Consider the following 23477-nt stretch of genomic DNA (forward strand, 5'->3'; position numbering starts at 1 on the left):
TATAAAATGCAAGAAAGAATAAATGTGCTCCAGAGAACAAAATTGCAGTAGCTTTGTCCTTAAAATTAATGCCTTATATATAATATATAGTAGTCTGCTTTCTATGCAGAGAAACAATCTAATTTTCAGCCCTTTGTTTTATTTGATAATTGTGAACTCAGAGCACAAACCCAATTGTCATTAGATATTTGATTTGTTCAGAGATTAAAAGCTCTTTAGACAAATAACTTTCCTCACTTGTTGTGCTGGTTTTGGCTGGGATAGAGTTAATTTTCTTCACAGTAGCTAGTACGGGGCTATGTTTTGGATTTGGGCTGGAAACAGTGTTGATCACACAGAGATATTTTCGTTACTGCTGAGCAATGCTTACACAGAGTCAAGGCCTCTTCTGCTTCTCACCCCACCCCACCAGCGAGTAGGCTGGGGGTGCACAAGAAGTTGGGAGGGGACACAGCCAGGATAGTTGATCCAAACTGACCAAAGGGCTATTCCATACCATATGACATCATGCTCAGCAATAAAAAACTGGGGGAAGGAGGAGGAAGGGGGGACGTTCGGAGTGATGGCTTTTGTCTTCTCAAGAAACCGTTACGTGTGATGGAGCCCTGCTTTCCTGGAGATGGCTGAACACCTGCCTGCCCATGGGAAGGAGTGAATGAATTCTTTGTTTTGCTTTGCTTGTATGCGCAGCTTTTGCTTTACCTATTAAACTGTCTTTATCTCAACCCACGAGTTCTCTCACTTTTACTCTTCTGATTCTCTCCCGCATCCCACTAGGGGGGAGTGAGCAAGCAGCTGTGTGGTGCTTAGTTGCTGTCTGGGGTTAAACCATGACACTTGTAAAGAAAAAAATGTTATAATAATGGCATTGAAATAAATAAAAACCAATATAGGCAGGGATTCAAGTAATTTCCTCCTCTCACATACCAAATATTCAAAAAGAAAATGTTACATTTCATAAAGAGCTAAATAATCTTCAGAATTCTAAACATTTTTGTCTTAGTTTATCATAACCGGTTTATTACTATACATACGCGGAAATTTGCTAGACTATTAGAATTAACAAATTTTATGGACAAGCTGGTTATTCAAAACCTCTACTGTAAATCAGAACTGATTTTACAGAGAATTTTAATGAGATAACTGAGAGAAAAATTATTCTATGTTTTATTTGACGATAAAATTTCTAATTTTAGCAAAAGCCCTGACAGTCTTTCAGTCCTTAGAAGTTCTTTTTGTTATTTGATGTATTTACTGTTAGACTTCTTGTTTACCTTTCCTCATTTGAGACACTCCCCCCCATCCTCTCCATCATTATTCTTTTTGTTGGAGTTTTGATGAAGTAGATTTGTATAAATTCCATTGTATAACTATGGAAGAAGACATGTCCCTGTTCAATATAATTTTGCATTATACCTGCTCTTAGATTCCCACCTGAGGAACTTCTATGCACGCTACATACCAGCCGTATGATATCCATTGCTAAACAAAGTTGTGAGGATAAAACATATGGAGGATATTTCTAAATGAAATATGCCAATCACATGTAGGCTGCAGGTGGTACAATGGCTGTCAGCTCTCCAGTTAAGCACTCCCAGCAATTGTCTGGGATTGGCTGTTCTCTTCATCAAGTTTATGGAAAATTATATTCTACTGCAAGGTTAGGCTGCTTAAACCTAGATCAAATAGTTTTTCTCATTGGTCTCTAATAGCAAGTCAATAAAATTGCTGTCTCATGTTCTAGAATTGCTGTGTCATTTTCTGATATTTGATGTGCTATAGGAATCTCTAAAAATCAGAGAGGAAAGAAGGGTGCAAAAAGATAAATACCTTTGGGACCCTAGATGAGTCCCAAAAGATTTTTTTTCTTTTTTTTGGCACAATGAATAAACCATCAAAAATTATGTGAGGTCAAATAAAGCCAAATGAAGTGTTTAATTTCCTTTTCTTTATGAGCTTTAAATCGTTTCTTTAAAGTTAAAATTTTCAGAATAAAAAAATTTTGTTCAACAAGGGGGAGCGCAAAGTCCTGCACCTGGGGAGCAACAACCCCAAGCACCAGTATATGCTGTGGGCTGACCAGCTGGAAAGCAGCTTTGCAGAAAAGGACCTGGGGGTCCTGGTGGACACCTGGTTGAACATGAGCCAGCAATGTGCCCTTGCCACACAGAAGGTTAATGGTATCCTGGCCTGCATGAGGAGGAGTGTTGCCAGCAGGATAAGCAAGGTGATCCTTCCCCTTTATTCAGTGCTGGTGAGGCCACACCTGTAGTACTGTGTCCAGTTCTCCGCTCCCCAGTACAGGAGAGATATGGAGCTACTGGAGAGAGTCCAGTAAAGGGCCAGGAAGATGATGAAGGGACTGGAGCATCTCTCCTTTGAGGAAAGGCTGAAAGAGATAGGACTGTTCAATCTGGAGAAGAGAAGGCTCAGGGGGATCTCATCAATGTACGTGAATACCTGAAAGGAGGGTGCAAAGAAGCTGGAGCCAGGCTCTTTTCAGTGATACCTGCTAACAGGGCAATGGGCACAAACTGGAACACAGGAGGTTCCTTCTGAACATCGGGAAACATCCTTTTACCGTGAAGGTGACCAGGCACTGGCACAGGCTGCCCAGGAAGGTTGTGGAGTCTCCATCCATGGGGATATTCAGAAGCTGTCTGGACGTGGCCCAGGGCACCCTGCTTTACATGACCCTGCTTGAGCAGGGAGGTTGGACCAGATGACCTCCAGATGTCCTTTCCAACCTCAACCTTTCTGTGATTATGTGAAAACATCACCCTGAAAAAGATAATTCCCATTTGAAAATGCAAAACCAAAACTTTTTCTTTGTTTGACAATACTTTCCCAGAATTGACCTCAATTTGCAAATATATGCAGTCTCTGCAAAGCTGCATTTTTCAGTAGATAAAATATCTACTAAAAATATCATAGCCATCTAGCTCTAGGAGTACACTTGTAATGGCAGGAAAAGGAAAATTTTATCCTTGCCCGTATAAAATATTTTAATGTCTGTGTCTGATGGAGAGCTCAAAAGTGCCTGATATTTGCCATCCACTAGAATGGCCCATACTTCTATTTCTTGTGCAAGCATTTGGAGTACCCCTGTGTAACAGACTGGCAGAAGACAGTGTGTTTAAAGTTTCTTAAGAGTCTCAAAGAAGTTCACATCTGAATGCCGAATAAGCACATACCACAGTCAAAACTATGTCTCAGGAGTCTGAATAGCTTCATATGTGCCTGCTTTCAGAATGGGTTAAACTCCCCTGACTGTTATACATGGGGACATCCCTTGATTGTACCCCCGATGATGCTGACTCACTGGTTGTTCACTTTGGGAACCTCCTAGGAAAGGCCAAATTGCTTCACCATGAGCCTTTTCCACCACTCCAGAAGACCCCAGTGCTCCAAAAACTGGGCTGTGCCTAACAGACTTCTCTGAGAATGCACTGCAGAAGTTCATGTCCAAGACCAAAGAGCAAAACTTTTGTCTGTCCTTAATGTATAACATTAATGAATCCAGCTAAATGATCCTCTCCTCAAGCAGGCAAAAACCATTTTTTATTGTTACAAAATTGAAATACTAATTATAACAGAACGGGCAATGTAGGTCTCACTGTGACAAGCTAGCTACCGTCTTTGTCCTACTGACAAGAAATGCTTACAGTCAAAAAATATCTCCAGCTCCCAGGAAGACAGAGATGGACATATTTACAAGGAGATATCATTAGCTCTGAGAAAATGCCTTGCTGTGCATTGAAAATACTGAAGCTGAACCAAAAGACTAGAAGAAAACAAGCAGATTTTGCTTGGCTTCAATAGCCATTGCAAATAGACTATTTCAAAACCACTGCCATTAATACAGCAGAGGCAGATGAAAAGTTCTGCCAAAGCAAAAAAAAATAGATGATCAAATGTTGAATAATTTGCTGATGTATAAGTTACTGATGCCCTGCAGCTCTGGTAAATAATGCAACCTTTTTTTAAAAAAAGCTTCTTTTCATGCTAGAGGTCAAAAATAAAATATTCTTTCTTCAAAACCTCAGTCTTCTTTTGAATTTTTTCACTCCCTGGGTGCATAATTAAGAAACAACACGCTCTGCATTGTTCAAAAAGCATTTTTTTAAGTTACAGGAAAATTGGACTTTAGATATGAAACTCCAGTTAAGCTATATGATGATAGCATGGGGCCAGGCAAAATAAGTTGGTTGTGTCCTTTCTCTTTCTTGCTGTGACTATAAACAAACATGTATGTCTGGCAAGAAAAAAGTATCACCTTAGACTTCAGCAGCTGACAAGTGGGCAGTACCACCAAGATAGAAAGTTAAATGCAAGAACTTACTACTTTACATTTTGTAATAAATTCTTTACATCTCAAGACTTCCGAAAATTCATGAAATGTAAGATGTTCCCACTTTCTTTTCTTATCATATTTCATTCATTTGGAGTGTAAAAAATTTAAAAAACGATAAAACTAAATCCAACAAAACTACAGCTGACACTCATTTTAAGCTCCATGCCTGATTTTCAGTTAATGCATTCCTCTTCCCTCTTTCGCTGTTCTGGGAAACACACTGCTGCTCAGTTTTCAAAATACAAGTTAAAAAAAATTGCACAGTTTAAAGGCAGAGGTTAGCAGAACAATATATGTATATATCATACATAATATATAAAAATTTCTTAAGCTCACCATTATTATTGATAAATTTTAAAAATCAAATCAAGGATTTGAACAAGTCAGATCCTAAAACTATGAACTAATGCAGTGCCACTCTACAGAAGGAGAGAGAACAAAAAGGTGAAGATCACAATTTTGCTTGCAGAACTGTTTCCATATATCTTAAAAGCCTAAAAGGATTTTAGAGGATTATCTTTGTCTAGATTGCTGTCACTCCTATTAATCAGTCTTTATTGATTGCTTGGTCTTTTGGTCTCCTCAAGTTCAACAAAAAGTTTATAATATACTGCCCTTGAACACATAAAAAAATCTATTTGAATCACACATGGACTGGAACTATATGAAGATATGATTTTTAAGCCTCTCATAACTACAAGCTGTGGAGAAGTTTACAAGCATTTTTAACAGATTATCTCAATATATGAATCAAATCTCAGCCATTCATTATGTATCAACAGGTAGAAGAATTTTTAAGTGTTCTACACCAGTTATATGTAACAAGAACCCATGCTTAAATGATTAAAAGGAAGGTCAAACAAACTAAAGCAAGACATGAGGTAGCTGTCAGAAAACAGAGTGTTTTTCATAACTGCTCTGCGTACTGATGCAGAGTTTCTCTGACGTACTGATCTTACCAGCAAAAGTCACTTAGGATAGGAAAAAAAAAAACAAAAAACAAACCCCAAGGAAAACAATGTACAAAATAAGCGCAAAGTTAGAATATGGACTTCAGCTTGGTCCCTTCATGTTATAGTTATATTTGCTTTTCTGTATACATGCATTGCTTTCTATTTTATTTGTTGAATGTCCACAGAAATGATTGCAGAAATTTGTTTCATGCAAAAACAAATGTGTTTTGGGGGGGTTCTATGATTGCATGAAAATAGTGGTATTTTGGATAGGTTAGTCAATTAGAAAATGTTGTGTAACATCGGTGACCAACTCCAAAAAGTTCAAACAGAGATGTTTGATAATTAAATACTTGGACTTGCAAATTATCCTCAGTTCTGTCTCGTTAATAAAGCAATTTTTGGAATAATTTTGATCAGGAAGCAAATTAGTGTGTTTTTACCTGCTTGCAAAAACCCCATATCTTGATCGGAAGAATAAATTCCTGAAAAGTACTTGGGTTTTTCTTGCCAATCACCTAAGCTTAAAGGTGATAAAAAATTTAGATACACAGTGTTATATCATGACCCTGAAGAGGTCATCCAAAGCGTGCCATGCTAATCAGAGTTTTCCTTTCTCAACAGAGGAAAGTAGGCATTTTCATAAATTATTCATCTGACATTTTTTCCCCTGCTTTAGGAAATGATGATTCACCCTCTGAAGGTGCCTACTTCTCTACAGGAGTCTCCAGGTTGATCTCTAAGTTGATGTTTAGGTCGGGTCTTAGGAAAGATGAATCCTAGTTGTGACATGTTCTATTTTCTTCTAAGGATTTCTGTGTTTTTTCCCCTCCTGCAGTCTCTTAAAAAACACAGTGCAGCAGTTGCCAGTCATAAGGATGATGTGCTGTCAGCTGAAACTACTACCTTGTTCCTTCATAATTTGGCCTCTGTAAATTTACCCAGCAGAACTCTCACAAAATTAGAAAGCTTTTGTAAAAGAAGGGATGATCTTTGTTCAATAAACTCAATTCAAAAAACACAATGAAAAAAATTATCTTCCTGAAAAAATATAACTCCGTTTTATGGATAAGAAACTCCAGAAAATCAGGCTCATAAGGACAGATGAGGGTGATTAAAAATTCAAGATTAGACATTTTTAATTTATGGTAGATTAGCAATGATAAAACTTAAACAAAACTCCCAAAGTTATGAAGCCAATGACAAAGTTCAAGTGCACAAAGTTATGATGAAACAAGTTACGATCCATATGCTCCTAGTAGTAGATGGCATTTTAATGTTATTGCTTAATGATACATTTGATTTCATTTTATGTTGTGTCCCATAAAAGGGGGGAAATGGCACTAGGAAAAAGGCTGTTTTCAATTTTTATATACTTCATGTATGCAAGTCTTGAAACCAAAAGAGTACTATACAAAAAGAAATTGTCTTTAAAAGTAATAAAATACATGCTCCACAGGAGACTTACTGATCTTTAACAATTCTTTAAGGGAACCCAGTGGCTCATAACATTTTTAAATAACAAGTTTGCATAAAAATGACAGCTTAAAATAAAGGCATGGACGACTAAGAACTTCCCCATATACATTCTTATTAAAATCTTAAGTTTAGATCTTACAAGATTGATAGGATTTATTTTCAGAACAGGCACAGGGAGAGCTTCCAGATATAATATCTACTTACATTACTTACAATTAAAAGAATTAACAGAACTATGGTCATTATTGTACTTCCATTCTCTTTTGAAATTCTCCTAAAACTTTATGTGGCATGTGCAGATCACTGCAACATATTTATTTTAATATATTTTAATTGAGGATCTGTCCCAGATGCTTCAAATGAGGCATTTTAATTTAGGCCATAGAATTTTGTGATTTTGAGTAAATTTTTCATCTAGTTCTAAGATTTCTAGGGCATGAACCTGAAATTTTTTATCACTGAAGTAATTAAAAATTTGTTCTGCGTAGCATTACCACTCTCCAGAAAAATTCCTGGAAAACCACAAGATGAAATTTAAATAGAGAAAGAAGCTGGAGGGAAAGGAAAATAAGAAGTGATAAGATACATTTATCAGTACATACCACCTAATCTTAGCCATCTCCAGAAGGTGTCTTAATCAGGAACACATTTCTCCAGCTCCCTCTAGGGAATAGAGGGACAGAAGATGCCTCCAGAGAGCAATTAGCTCATCTTAGAACTGAATTGCACATTGAATGTGTTTGTCTTTGACTATAAAGAAAGCTGGGGGTGATTAGGGTCCTAATTTAGGTTCCTCAGTTTACATTAAATGGGCTGAATCTGGTCCAAGTGTTCACAATATGAAAAAAGAAAGGAACAGCTATCACCAGATGGAAACACTGAACCAACACTGGGTGGACATGTGAGCATGATGGTTTGGTGTTGCTGAAAGTCTTCATAACAGCTTGTTTTATAGAGAGGAATCCATGCCAACTTTAATTCTAAGAAAGGATTAACTTTTTAATGTGTTTCATGGGGATGACAGTGGCTTTGTGTCCTCCCCACTTTCCTTATCTTAATCCAAACTGATGTATCCTTAGCAAGGAAGCCTGTGGTAATGTAAAGAGTAGACTTCCATCTAGGCCTAAATTTACTCTTTTGTCGGGAATTATTCATAAACACCACCATACGTAACATTCAAGTAAGAATTATGGGTGAGACTCATGGTATTGATTTCAGTGCATCCATGATGTCTATTGCTTTAAAAATTTCATCCTCTATACTTATCACACAAATTCAAACAGAAAGTATGGTTTACAAGTCAGCCATCAGAAATATTTTTTTCACTTTCTAGAACCTCTTATCAATTATTTTAATGACAGAAAGATTGGGGGGGAACGTCACAATTAAAATACAATTTTTTTCATGAATTTAAGAACTGGTTCTAGAAGTTTTAGGAAACAATCAGATTATTTGTCAAGATGAAGCAAATGCTTCAGTAGGCTGGAAACCGTCAACATGTGAGGGAAGGTAAATATAAAAATGTAATTGTGCATGTACTTAAGAAAACAAGGAATTTTTTTCATGCAGATGAAAGAATGAAAAGATGTATGAAAATCCCCCCTCCCCCACTGATTATCACAAATCAAATTGCAAAGTGAAGTACTTTGATAGCACTATTTCTGGTACTGCTTTTCTAACAAGGTTAATTCTACTCCCCAGCTCTTTTCGTAAAGGAAAAAACTGGAATAATTCAGCAATTGCTTTTCTGTCAAACTGCCCTCTGGCAGTTAGGTGGCTTTGGGAAGAAAGTGTCACTCATGCTGTTGATATGGAAAGCCTAGGAAAGTCACAGACTGAAGGCACTGAAGGCAAATCATGGAAAGTATAAGAAAGAACAAATGGTTTCCTAATTCATTATGTTATATTTTACAGGAGGAGAAAAAAAAGTTAAATTCCTAATGGCATGAAATTTTAAGACTGCATCATAGAATATCCCATGTTTGTTTACATTTTGTCTTTTCATTACTTTTGATGTATAGCACAGCAAGCTATGACAACCAAAACTTCAAAACTATGAGTAACATGTTATAAATGAATAGTCCAGCACAAGCAAAAATCTGTACTATGAATGCTGACACCACCTTGCTAATACCACAGCTGGAAAATTACCTAAGAAATTGCAGATGTGATGGTTCTTTTCAGTCTTTTCTAGCAATTCACTTTTAATTCTGATTTCAGCTATCTCTGCCCACTCATGTGACTACTTTTGTGTGATCCCATTTGCTGAAATAGATGTCATATATTTATTACAGAGACTGTTTACTGGCACATGAAATTACTTTTATTTGTAGGGAGAAAAATTATAAATTGTGAAAAAAAGCAAATCTATTGTTTTTCTCTGCAATACTGTGAGGGGATATTGGAATACATGTGAAAACAAACATACATGTGTGCATGTATGCAAGTGCTTTCCCATAAGGAGCATTGTAAGGAAATAGTTAAATTTATTTCCCTAAATAATGAGATCATAATGAATATGGTCTGAAAATAAAATTATAGTTTCACACGAGTTTTTAATTTCAAGTTATGGATGACATACAGAGTCAGTCAAGGACAGATGGCCACAGAACCCAAAACCATTGTGCCTGCCTTGCCAGACTAGTTTTAAATTCACAGGCTGACTCAGTGAGCTTGAAATGTCACGCTGGATTCTAGCAAGAAAACTATGCAAGGCTTTAAAATTTATCACTGACATCTTAAATTAATCCTGGAACTAATTAGGAAGCTTGCAGACAACTCAGAATCCAAGTGCTATCAGTTTCTATTGACTTTTTCATACAGAAAGTGGGGGTTCAGAACTAAGAATATGTCCTACCACAACCTTTTGTTCTTGTCATTGTCAACTAAAAGCAGAAGACAGTTACGTGGGAGAGAACTAACATTGTATAATTTTCAATAACATAATGTTAGAATATGAAGGTAGACTTGGTTTTGGCTTTACTTTTTTTAATTATTATTCTTAAAATAGAAACAGAGAACAAATGTAACAGTGAAAAATAAAGGGATTTTTTCAAACATTCTGACAAAACTAGAGTGAAACGAAATACAAATTATCACAATCAAATCTGGGTCATAACAAAGCCATCTCCACAGTAAATTCAATTTTGCAACCATTAATAACTAATTAGCTGAAGAAATCAGATTGGTTTTTGTTTGTATTTAACTGAATGTTATAGTCCTTACATTTGTTGTTCTAAGGGATTTTATTTCAGAATAATGAGGTATAAGTCTAAAATCCTGCAAAGTGACCTGACCTGCCAATTGTCTTTGTCAGAAGTCATGAATTTTCCTCATATTGTTGGAGAGCAATATGGTAGAAAAGTCCTATAGTAGAAAAGTCCAAAAGCTAATATTAACATCACTTACACTTATCTACTTACCTGTCACCTACTATCATGTTTTTGATAGTATGCAAGGTTTTCAAAAAGAGGTCCTTAAATCCTACCCATTCTGGGTTGTTTAGGCTGCTGATCAGTGACCTGCTTTTCGGAAGTGCCATGCATCCAGCAGTTCCCTGTGCTGATGGAACTCATGACCATTATATACTCAGGTCTTATATAAATCCATGAGTACAAATGTAGAAGTCTAACTTTAAACCCATATTTTAGAAAAATCTACACTTCTTTTTATAACTAAATAAGTTTCTGCTTTTTTGATGTAGAAGTTGTTAGTATGTTTGACAGCCACTCTTTTCCTTTAGGGTGCTAATCACTATATTGAGCAGAGCTGTGCACAAGTGAAATCGCACAGCTGTACTGAACCAAGCTGAAGTAAAAAAGCAAGGAAGACAACTGAAACAGGACTATTTGGAGAAAGCCATTAAAGTGTTTTCAAGTGAGCATCAAATGGAACAATTAACACTCTGGATTATGTATTTTCAAACGATTTTTGTCCTAAAAGGTCATTTTCAGTGTTTCTGTGAGAACACTACTATGATATTTTCAAGTATTCATTTTCAGGCTTTCAAGTTATTAAACTACAGATAGTCCATCCTCCTTATCTAAAAAAAATGACAAGCAACACAAACAGTAAATCCACTTACTGTACCTGTGTCTAAGTGACCGTGGAAAAAAAAAGTCTTTGTCTGACTGAGTCACATCACTTCAAAATTTCAAGCTGAAATTGATGTTCCATACACAAGGAAACAAGAAGAAAGAAAAATTACTGAAGAAAAGTGCAGGCACTGATATTATTGGTCATGGAGAGTACCATTCAGAAGAAAATGCTTTTTTTTTGCCTCCTTTTTTCCTCTTGGCTGGATTACAATAGTGCTATAGCCTGAAATAACCATCAGGGTGGCTTAAGGAAAGTGGAAAAAAGGTTTAAAACCCTGTTCGTTCATTCTGTTCACTCTCTGGATTTCACTTTTACAAACATAGTGTGCAGCCTTTCTCCTCCCACAGCTTTCCTTTACAGGGGAGATTGATTTTTCCCCTTTATAATACTAGGATAAGTGCAAAGAATTTAATAAGATATTTCATCACTTTGTGTAAGATTAACAACTTCAACAATTTGTTAGTCACAGATAATGAGAATGGCTTTTTTTTTTTCTTTTTTTTGCTAGATGACGTGTTGGTTAAAGACATTTTCACCTCATCAAACAATTATTTCAGGCACCTGGCCTGGTTCACAAAGCAATTAAGAAGCAGAGGAGCTGCAGCACAGCTAGCACCTAAAAAATTCAGTTGAGTCCAAGACTCATCTGTAAAATCAGGTATTGCCCTTGCTGAATATAGCTTAACGGACGGTACTATCACACATAAGATATGTCTTTTCTCTTTGTAGCAAGGTAGATGTGAAAAATATCTCTAAATTTAATGAGAGCAGGATTGTGTCCAGTATCACAGGTTCCTTCTATAGCACATTTTTGGCAATACTAAAGAACATGTCAAACCATCCTGTGTGTGGGTCCAGTAATGCTATTTTGTCAAAGTACTGAAAGCACAGAGATTTGGTTGCTGTTGACCAGTAATATATTACAGGCACCCTGGCTCCAAGCCATGCTCAAAGCCATGAACTGGAAAACTTCCATTTATTTCAGAAGCTACAAATTGCTGCTGTGTTTTCCCACTGCGTCTTACAACCTTGAAGTCCTCAGTAAGAACCCACAAGACAGACAAATAGATCCAGATATGGCAGATATTTATCTTTAGTATACGATGGTGAGGTAAATGCCAAGGTCCAGTCATTTATGACCCCAGAAACAGTAGTTCAAGGGCAAGTGAATGATCCCAAGAAATGTAAGTGTGAAAAGTATACCTGGTAAATCCCTGCAGCAATATAAGCATGGAACTGTGAGTCCTGTAGCCTGATTCTCATAACTTGGTACTAATACAATAATCACTTTCAGTGGATGGATGGACTGACAAGTACTGCCAAAGTAGAGAGCTGGGAGACGTCTGGTGTCAATATCTTGTTCCTGTTAAGTAATATCACAACTTATGTTGATTTCAGTGGAGTAGGAAGGGAACTGCAAGATCTACATTTCATGTGGTACTAGTAAAACTAGTTATTACTAAAACTAGATATTGGGAGGTTTGGCTGTAAGGATGGCATTGGATGTATTGGTAGTTAGCTAAATGAGTTCATAAAATGTAACATTCTGTTTGGAGTGTGCTTTTGCAGCAAATCTCCTCATTGCTCCAGTTAGCACATTTTGATTTATTTTGTGGAGAAGTCTTGGAATGTGAAGAAGCACTTCAGGATTACATCTAAAACACTTAAGGAGTTAAGGTCATTGGACTGAATTAGAGTTAGTCAGGAGCAAACACACACACACATGAATATAATGTGTTTGAGTTTCTCAGTACCAACCAGTTTGCTCTGAGGATCTGCTGTTGTTGCACAGCACTGCTTGCAAATGTAGACAGCTGTTGTGTCCTGGCAAGCAGGGACCCAGAACAAAGGAGAGCACCTTCCAGTTGTGAAGTTCCAGGCAACCTCAGCAGATCACAAAAACTCCCTAGTTATCCATTCATCAAACAACAGGAATAATACTTTAAAGAATCAGTTATGGAAAACTTACAGAAAACCATAGTAAATGCCACCTAACTTTATCACTGTATTTTTACTTTTTTGTTTTGTCTCCATATTGCCTTTTTCTCTCCCTTTTTGGTGTAGTTATAAACACCTGTTAAAGCAAACTATTTAACTGGTTACAGAGTTGTGCTCTTTTTCATCCCTCAGTATCCTTTACTGTAAAAGACTCTTGTGTTGAGGTGACAAAAAATGGAGAGTGGTATAGATGAATTGACCTTATGATGCATAAGAGAGGGTTCTTCTCCCCTTCTGTTTAATAGTTAGACCTAACAGTTCGTTGGTCCTGTCTCTGTTATTATGAACTAAAAACCTAAAGAAGCATAATCCTCTCAGATACACGTGAGCAATTCCTGCTGTTAGAGAGTGGACTCTCACAAAGCAGAACTAGACTCACTGACTGACTACTGATACTAGGCTGTTGTAGAGATATGCTTAAAGAGATATAATCATATGCAAAATTTTTCTGCTCACTAGTCTGAAGTTTAGACTACTAATATTTTTTTATTTATTTTCAAATGCAAAGAAACATATTATGTATATAACTTTAGTTAATAACTACTTAAGCTGTTAACCACCATTTGGGACTGTATTCGCTTTCTACTTAAGTAATTCATGTGATACATTTTTAGGAAACCTTGTAATACCAGTATTAATATTCATTACAATAATGAATACCTTCTGTGTTGCCATTGTATCAAGAAGAAAGTATATTAGGATAACTAAGTGAGGCAATAGTCTTACAAAACTAAAACAGCATACTGTGTGACTTGAACATATCGTAAAATCAGAAATGTGTCTGAACCCTGAAGTTCAAATCCAAATCTGAATATTATCCCACTTAGGAACATTTTAATGTCATGCTGCAGTGTGACACATGTTCATAAGGCTCTTTGCTAAGGCTGAAGCATCTCATTTTTCTGGGTAGATTGTTCTTAAGGTTTTAGAGTTTGCTAGCAGATGTTCCATGCAAGTCCCTTCATAGATTAAAGTGAAATAGCTGAAGGATCCTTCTGATCCTTTATCAGAGGGATAGCAGTGGACGTGGATACCAATTAGACCTTTCCTAGACGTAGACGTCAGTCCTAAGAATAAGATTCCTAATTCAAAAGATTGTTTGAATACTGACATACCAAATGTGGATTCTATATTGCCTATTCCAGGTGACAACTGGCTGTCCTGTATTCCTAAAATTAGTGATTTATTTGTCTATCTTGGTATGATGTTGTACTCAGGTCTAATGGCAAGAAAGTGATGGTTACGGAAAGTTACATAAAGGAAGAGGGTGTATGTCACCCCACTCCATTTATTTGGCTTGAAGGCAAAGGGTAAAGCTTATAAAAGTAGAACTGAATATTTTGACAGAGATTCAGATATCTGTACTTGGAGATATACAAGCAAAGCAGATAGTATTTCATAACTGACTTTAAAAGCACATGACTAATTCAAGGGGAAACAACAGGGGTTGGTACCACTTTTTTTTTCACTTTGTATTTGTGTGAATATAAACAAACTTATTATGAAATACTGATCATCCTGATGCTATTAATAGTTTACTGCTAAGGATATCAGATGCTTTTCATGTTACTGTTCAGCTGCAGCAAATTCTAACCTACATTATATAAAGCACACAGAGAAAGGATAATACTTTCCCTTTGGATGCTCAGAGTACTTGGGCTAGTGACATGTAGAGGTTCAGAAGAATGAGTAGCAGCAGGATACTTCACAAATTCTTCAGTTCTTGTAAGAACCCATTAATAAATAAGGCCATCTAATGCCAGTACTCCACACTGCTAATGCACTTACCTGTTTCCTTTTCAGTATCCTTTCAGTTCCACATAAGAATATAATAGTAAGATAGATACTTTTTCTATATGAAAATTATGAGATTTGTTTGGTTTTCTGCATCAGTTACATTGGTAAATGCATTCTTATTATACTTAGTGATACTCAACAAGCTAGTAGCCATTAGGAGAGTATTTTCATATATTTCAGTGCTAGGTCCTTCATTAACAGCCTTGTCCCTCACTTCTCTTGGTCTTTTGTTCTTACTTTGCAACACCTCAAAGACATGACACAATTGATTGCAAAAATATACAAAAAATGGGAAATTTTAAACATCACTGCTTTAAAAATAAACTTTTTGTATAATAATTAACCCTGGTTCAGCACACAGTCTTGTCCACCCCACAACCACACAAACAGTTGTACCATCACAGATGAAAAGGCAGCAATGGGAACTAGAAACTCAGGTTCAGGAAGCAGTATCTGCATAAGCTACCACTGCTGCCAAAAACAGTAGCATGGCCTGAGGCTAGTTATCTATATCTCTCAGGCACAGTATATTTGAGAGTCATTTAAATGGAAGCACCAACAGGATGGCTACAGCTGGAGGGAAAGATACCCAGCTTGTCATCAAGATCTCAGCAGGCAATGAAAAATGACAGCAAAAAAAAGCAAAAAGACATTTGCCTACTGAGTTGCAAGTATGATTTTTAATTGCCAAATCTGAAAAAGAAGTTTCAGATGAGTCTGCTTGAGGAGATGGAAGGGACTCCAGAGCCAGAAAGACATGAGAGAGCTAGCAAGCTTACCTCAGGGTCATAGGGGGAAGTCCAGAGAGAATCTGCTTGAAGAGCTGAGGGTCACCACTGCTCTAGGTGTGTGGATTGCATACATGCTAGGCAGAGGCTCTCTGCTCAAGGAGTTTGTCTAAATTTTCTATCCAGCCCCTAGAGAAATGTGGCATTGTGAAAGGTACAAAACAACTTTAAACTTCCTGTGAATTGAGAAGATGTATGGAACAGACCTACATTCTCACACCATCCACCAGGCCTGTCAAATGAAAGAGGTGGGAAAGGAAGGTGGAAGATCTTGCGGTGGAGGATGGAGCAAGGGGGTGGTGGCTTTTTTATCCCATTTCCACCAAAGGCTTCCTATGGTTCCACCTGAACATCTGAATAGAGCAGGATATCCTCTTCTTCCCCCAAAACTTTAGGGTCCAGGGCACACCATCATGCCCTGGGGGCTCTTTGCCATCTGCCAGAGAGCCCAAACTCCACTCCCTTGGTAGAGGTATAGCCCAAAGTCAGTGGAGCAAGTCAATAGTGCACAAGTGCATAAATATTGATCGTAGGAGAAGGACGTTTAATGTTTGTGTCCATGCATGCATGTATATGCATGTGCAATAAAATTCTAAGAGAAAACTGCTGCCTAAGGTGAAGCACCTTTCTTTCTTACTCATACTTTCTTTCTACATATACAGACCTTTGGCAAAGAATGAGCCCTTACAGCCAGTTCCTACAGGATAGCACTTCCAAATTCTCCAAAAGAGTTATTCAAGGACAGAGGAATTTTTACTTTCTAGGTAGAAATCAGGAAATGTAAAAGGCAGCCAAGTTTATGTTCCTACAACCCTGAAAGTAGAAAGATTAGTAGTGTCAAGAAAACCTCACCTACAGAGAAGCTCATCAAAGCAGGATGTGTTTACAACCCACTTAAGAAAGGACAACTCCAAATTTGGCTTTCAAGTCAGTATTAATAACTGTCAGGGTCCAAAGCAGCTGATATGGAAGAAACATGGAAAAATCTACTCCAAAAAGAGAAATTCCAGTATGAAAAAGTATACTTCAGCACTCTTGGATCTGTAATATTTCACCTCTGTGAGTGGGTGTTTCCAGAGCTGTACTTGAAAGCAAATCTTGCTCTGGTCCTACTTACTTGCTGGCTTTGGAGAAGATCCATAGCATTGATTTATTTATTGTTGACCACTGATCAAAGACTTTTTCTCAAACATATTTCCATACAGAATATACTAAAAAGCATTTGGATCAAATCACTGAATATTCCTGGTGTCAAATAGAAGAGATAAGGCCACCTTAGGGCTCCATACTACATTATGCTCCTTTCTAGATGTGTACATTTACTAGGAACAGGAAACACGGCAGTGGATCATGGAAAGGGTCATCTATCAATAGCGTATTGACCTAAGCAATGAAGGGAACCTGGCCTAGACAGCACATGTGATGAGCAGAGGATGGAAGGCCATTTAATGGGGCTCTCAAATATTATTATCTCCATACAGAAAAATGGAAGGGATAAGAGAAATAATGCATCCCAGTATATCTAGACCAAATGCTAATGGCACTCAAGAAACTTTCTGCCACATTTCCGTAGCTTCCATGACCATTGGATGCATTATCCTGTACATAAAATCTGAGAGAGCTGGGTACTCATATGACACAAGAAAATACTGTGCAATTTCTGTGCCAGATGATTCTTCTCTAACAGCTCCAGCCCTGGTTGAGTCATAAACTTTTGGAAGGGTCCCATAGAACATTCTGCAGGATCTTCAGGCTATGATGAAAAGGTTGCCACATTAACATGTTGCAGATTTTAGTAGGAAAAGAAAAAAATGGAGAAAATGCAACGTGCAGAGGTTATGCCTTTTTTGATCAAATTTTCACAAGTTTGAAGGAATGGAACAGTGTAGGATAAAGATGACAGGGGATTATCTATTTCCCTTTATATCACAGTCCTTCAGATTGTAAATTACAAGGTTCATATTTTTAGAATATCAAAATGTCCAGTTTTTCAATGTGATATGGACAGTCTTGCGTTGCAAAACCTTTTGGGTCATTGTTGGTACACGCACACAATAGATAAAGATTGGGATTTAGGTTAACTGTGTAGTCAGTAAAACTGGTTGCATAACTTCACAGGTTTAAATGTAATCATCACAATCAACTTGTAAATTAGTTTCTCCATAACTGACACACAGCTAATGAGAGTGTGATGTGATTTTATTGATCTTTATATAGGATGGTTGGAGAGTTCACCTATGACTGACTATCAAAATAAAAATTAGTGTCAGACCCGTTATCTCACAGTATATTACCATTATTTTTCTGTTGATTATACAGTTAGTAAGAGGATGTACATTTAAACAATATGCATTTAAGAAAATTTAAGCATAACAGCTCATATTTAATATGTTTAATCTTTAATCACAGATACCACAGAATGATGCCCAAACCTCCAGAGTTCATACTTAAACTTATACTTAACACAAGAAATATTCTAAAGCAATTGATTACACTGTGGGGTTTTATGGAAGCTTTTGAAGGAAAAAAAAATATCCCTTCCATCTCCCTCAGAAGTGTCAGCTCACATGAGACCTCAGAGAATTATTTTTGCAACACAGGCCAAATGGTGTAGAGTCTATTTGGGTCCCTAATCAGTTAAGACCAGCACAACATCACATACTAACTCAGACATACAAAGCCAGTGTCAATGTTTATATAGCTCTTTTTGGTATCCCTTTTGAACACTTCTTGCCTTTACAAAAGAAGGCATGCTCCATAGTTTAGGAAGCACTTTTTAACATGATACCACTAAGAGAACTCATAGATTCTGAAGACTTCCTAAAGCTATAGAAATTTATGGTTTTGACACACTGACATAAAAGATCAGTTCAGATAATTAAGCCTGGCATGCTTAGGCGGTTTGATTTTGTTTTGTTGTTGTTTACAAATTGTACATACACACCCACTACAAGTAATAAAACATTATCTTGGCAGATTTGATGTGCTTTTGTATTATCTGGAAAATGGTTGTATGCATTGACAATTTGGCACGTCCTAGGAGGGACAGTTATATTTCAGAAACTTAATGGTACAATGATCATCTTGTCTGCCTTCAGATTTCAACTGACTTTAACACTGATATGATCAAAATCTGAAATTTTATTTAAACTTATGTTTAGCCAACACTTAAATGTGAGAGAAATGGCATCAGTGGAAGGTACTTGATACAGCTATACATCACATAACAAGGAGGGATAATCTCTAGTTACATTCAATTTGCATGTTCAAGTTCTTCCAAAAAAATGAGTTGTACATCTGCAAGATAATTATTGCTGCAGAGAATGAACTTAGTAAGTTGAGTAATAAATATATATAGGTGGTAAAAGAAGTAAGCTTGTGCTCTGCCTTTTTTGAGAATTATGGAAACATACAGAAAACAAAAACATCACGCTTCAGCCTTTTTATTAGTTCATGTTTTGTCATAAATGAAAACATACAGCCCTAAAAGGAAGATCCCCCCAAAATTCAAAATTCACTTCTGCTGACTGGAATACGGACAGTATCCTCTATCTGGAAGGGTGTCCTAACAGAAAAAAGCTCTTTCCTGAGATCTCATAGAATCATAGAATCATAGAATGATTTAGGTTGGAAAAGACCTTTAAGATCATCAAGTCCAACTGTTAACATAGCACTGCCAAGTCCACCACTAAACCTTGTCCCTAAGCACCACGTCTACACGTCTTTTAAATACCCCCAGGGATGGTGATGCAACCGCTTCCCTAGGCAGCCTGTTCCAATGTTTGACAACCCTTTTGGTGAAGAAATTTTCCCTAATATCCAATCTAAACCTCCCCTGGCGCAATTTGAGGCCATTTCCTCTTGTCCTACCACTTGTTACTTGGGAGAAGAGACCGATCCCCACCTCTCTACAACCTCCTTTCAGGGAGTTGTAGAGAGCGATAAGGTCTCCCCTCAGCCTCCTTTTCTCCAGGCTAAACAATCCCAGCTCCCTCAGCCGCTCCTCATAAGACTTCTGCTCTAGACTTTTCACCAGCTTCATTGCCCTTCTCTGGACACAGTCCAGCACCTCAATGTCTGTCTTGTAGTGAGGGGCCCAAAACGGAACACAGTATTTGAGGTGCAGCCTCACCAGTGCTGAGTACAAGGAGACAATTACTTCCCTAGTCCTGCTGGCCACACTATTTTTGATACAAGCCAGGATGCCATTAGCTTTCTTGGCCACCTGGGCACACTGCTGGCTCATATTCAGGCGGCTGTCAACCAACGCTCCCAGGTCCTTTTCTGCTGGGCAGCTTTCCAGTCACCTCTTCCCCAAGCCTGTAGCGTTGCATGGGGTTGTTGTGACCCAGGTGCAAGACCCGGCACTTGGCCTTGTTAAATCTTATAGAGTTGGCCTCCGCCCATCGATCCAGCCTGTCCAGGTCCCTCTGCAGAGCCTTCCTACCCTCAAGCAGATCAACACTCCCATCCAACTTGGTGTCATCTGCAAACTTTCTGAGGGTGCACTCGATCCCCTCATCCAGATCATTGGTAAAGATATTAAACAGAACTGGTCCCAATATTGACCCTGGGGAACACCACTTGTGACCAGCTGCCAACTGGAGTTAACTCCATTCACCACCACTCTTTGGGCCCGGCCATCCAGCTGGGTTTTTACCCAGCGAAGAGTATGCCCGTCCAAGCCATGAGCAGCCAGTTTCTCCAGGAGAATGCTGTGGGAAACGGTCTCAAAAGATTTACTAAAGTCTAGGTAGACAACATCCACAGCCTTTCCCTCATCCACTAAGCGGGTGACCTTGTCATAGAAGATCAGGTTTGTCAAGCAGGACCTGCCTTTCATAAACCCATGCTGGCTGGGCCTGATCACCTGGTTGTCCCGTATGTGCCACATGATGGCACTCAAGATGATCTGTTCCATAACCTTCCCTGGCACCGAGGTCAGGCTGACAGGCCTGTAGCTCCCTGGATCCTTCTTCCAGCTCTTCTTGTAGATGGGCATCACATTTGCTAACCTCCAGTTGACCGGGACCTCCCCGGTTAGCCAGGACTGCTGATAAATGACTGAGAGTGGCTTGGTGAGCCCTTCTGCCATCTCCCTTAGTAACCTTGGCTGGATTCCCTCCGGCCCCATAGACTTGTGTGTGTCTAAGTGGTGTAGCAGGTCACTAACCATTTCCCTTTTGATTATGGTGGCTTCATTCTGCTTCCCATCCCTGTCTTCCAGCTCAGGGGGTTGGGTGGCTGGAGAACTATTGGTTTACTATTAAAGACTGAGGCAAAGAAGGCATTTTCCTCATCCTTTGTCACTGTGTTCCCTCCACAGTCTACTACAGGCTGGAGATTCTCCTTAGCTCTCCTTTTGTTGCTAATGTATTTACAGAAACATTTTTTATTGTCTTTTACAGCAGTAGCCAGATTAAGTTCTAGTTGGGCTTTGGCCCTTCAAATTTTCTCCCTGCATAACCTCACAACATCTTTGTAGTCTTCCTGAGTTGCCTGCCCCTTCTTCCAAAGGTCATAAACTCCTTTTTTTCCGGAGTTCCAGCCAAAGCTCTCTGTTCAGCCAGGCTGGTCTTCTTCCCCACTGGCTTGTCTTTCAGCACACAGCGATGGTCTGCTCCTGCGTCTTTCAGATTTCTTTCTTGAAGAACGTCCAGCCTTCCTGGACCCCTTTGCCTTTCAAGGACTGCTTCCCAAGGGACTCTGTCAACCAGTCTCCTAAACAGGCCAAAGTCTCCCCTGAGGATGTCCAAGGTAGCGGTTCTGCTGACCCCCCTCCTTTCTCATCTGGAATCAAAAAATCTATCATTTTGTGATTGCTATGTCCAAGACAGCCTCCAACCATCACATCACCCACAAGTCCTTCTCTGTTCACAAAAAACAGGTCCAGTGGGGCACCTTCCCTAGTTGGCTTACCCACCAGCTGTGTCAGGAAGTTACCTTCCACACCCTCCAGGAACCTCCTAGACTGTTTCCTCCCTGCTGTGTTGTATTTCCAGCAGACATATGGTAAGTTGAAGTCCCCCCTTACAACAAGGGCTAGCGATTGTGAGACTTCTCCCAGCTGCTTATAGAATATTTCATCTGCCTCTTCATCCTGGTTGGGTGGTCTGTAACAGACTGCCACCATGATATCTGCCTCGTTGGCCTTCCCCCTGATTCTTACCCATAAACACTCAAGCCTATCGTCACCATCATCAAGCTCTCAATTAGACAATCAAAACATTCCCTAACATACAGGGCTACCCCACCACCTCTCCTTCCTTGCCTATCCCTTCTGAAGAGTTTATAGCCATCCATCACCGCACTCCAGTTGTGCAAGTCATGCCACCCTGTTTCCGTGATGGCAAGTATATCATAGTTATCCTGCTGCACAATGGCTTCCAGCTTCTCCTGTTTGTTGCCCATGCTGCGTGCATTGGTGTAGATGTACTTCAGTTGGGCTATTGACCCTGTCATCTTTTTGGGGTAAGAAGCCCTAATTCCTATGTGACCCTTCTTTAGGTACTTTCATGGTTTCTAACACATCCATAACCCTTGCATCTTTGCTGCTGCATTGATCTCCATCCCCTACCTCCACTGAGATGGCACACCAAAGGACCTCGCTAACACACTGTCCCACCCTCAGGCTTATCTCTAGCAAGCCTGGTTTTATCCCTTTCCCCCTTCAAATCTAGTTTAAGGCTTTTTCAGTGAGTCCTGCTAACTCCTGTGCAAAGATCCTTTTCCCGCTTTGAGACAGGTGTACCCCGTCTGTCACCTGCAGGCCTAGTATTGTGTAGACTGACCCAGGATCAAAAAACCCAAAATTCTGCCAGTGATACCAGGCTTGGTGCCAGGTATTGATCTGCTGGCTCTTCCTGTTTCTTCCCTCATCATTCCCTGCAACTGGAAGGACAGAGGAGAACACTGCTTGTGCTCCTGATCCCTTAACCAGTCCCTGATCCCTTAACAAGGCCCTGAAGACTCTTGATTGCCCTCAGACTTCTAGCTGCAGCTTCATCACTGCCTACCTGAAAAAACCAATAATGGATAGTAATCTGAGGGCCGTACCAGGGCAGGAAGTTTTCTCTTCACATCTTTTACCGGGCCCCAGGGAGGCAGCAGACTTCCCTGAGAAGTGGGTCCGGCCTGCATACTGGGCCTTCTGTTCCCTTCAGAAGGGAGTCTCCTATGACAATGACCTGTCTTTTTTTCTTTATGGAAGCAGTTTAGACGCAGGGCATAGGCTGACTTAACCTTGGCAACACCTCCAAGCTAGATGAACCATCGTCCTCATCATTGTTCAGTTCCACTTGCAGAGCCTGGCACCTATTATGCAAGGGCACGTGGGAAGGTGGGGTAGTCACATACGAGATGCACCTGCTGCACCGAGCAGGAACTTGCTGTCATTGCCCCCTATCCCTTAAGTCACTGTTCAGTCACTGTTCATGGCACTCCTGGTCGCTAGTGCTCCCTAAGAGCTTCTTTTATACATGAGCGGGGGCTTGGCTGACATTGCTCCTGGCCCCACTCAGGTCTCGTCAGCCACTGTTGCACGAGCTGCGTCCTGGCGGCTCTCTCGGGTCCTCCTGAGGTTCCCCTGGTTTGGGGAACCCCTGTGCACCATGCTGGAGTGCTCCACTGAGGATTATGCCAGCAGCAGAGCTGCTCGCCTCAGTGACATTCAGCTATAGACATCACCAGTGTAGAACTCTACAGATGATTTAGAAACATTTTTAAAGTCAATGGAGAGAAATAGACACATCTCTGGCAAATTTCATGTCTTTCCAAAGCCATTTAATGTATAAGAAGAATCATGCATTCACAATTTTATCCCACAACATATAAAGGCAGTGTAGCCAAAAAGTTTATATATAGAGTATTACATTCTGTGCATCTGAAATCGGGTCCTCTCCTAAGGAGAAACTCTTTCAAGCAGCCCAAGGAAGTAGTTTTAAGAATAATGATTAGGGCAAATTCGTAACAATCAAGAGACAGATTTCAACCCTTCTTCTGTATGGACCT

General features: G+C 39.1%; 1 long non-coding RNA gene across 1 annotated transcript in view; it reads right to left on the reverse strand.

Annotated features, from left to right (window-relative positions):
- Positions 1-271: 271 nt before the first annotated feature.
- Positions 272-23477, reverse strand: part of LOC142404564 (uncharacterized) — a 269807-nt gene continuing 246601 nt past the window's right edge. Inside the window, exon 3 of the long non-coding RNA XR_012773895.1 lies at positions 272-394. This is a non-coding gene — a long non-coding RNA (uncharacterized LOC142404564). The remainder of the gene's footprint in view (positions 395-23477) is intronic.

The sequence above is a fragment of the Mycteria americana genome, chromosome 1, assembly GCF_035582795.1.
Source record: "Mycteria americana isolate JAX WOST 10 ecotype Jacksonville Zoo and Gardens chromosome 1, USCA_MyAme_1.0, whole genome shotgun sequence".
NCBI classification, from domain to species: Eukaryota; Metazoa; Chordata; class Aves; order Ciconiiformes; family Ciconiidae; genus Mycteria; species Mycteria americana.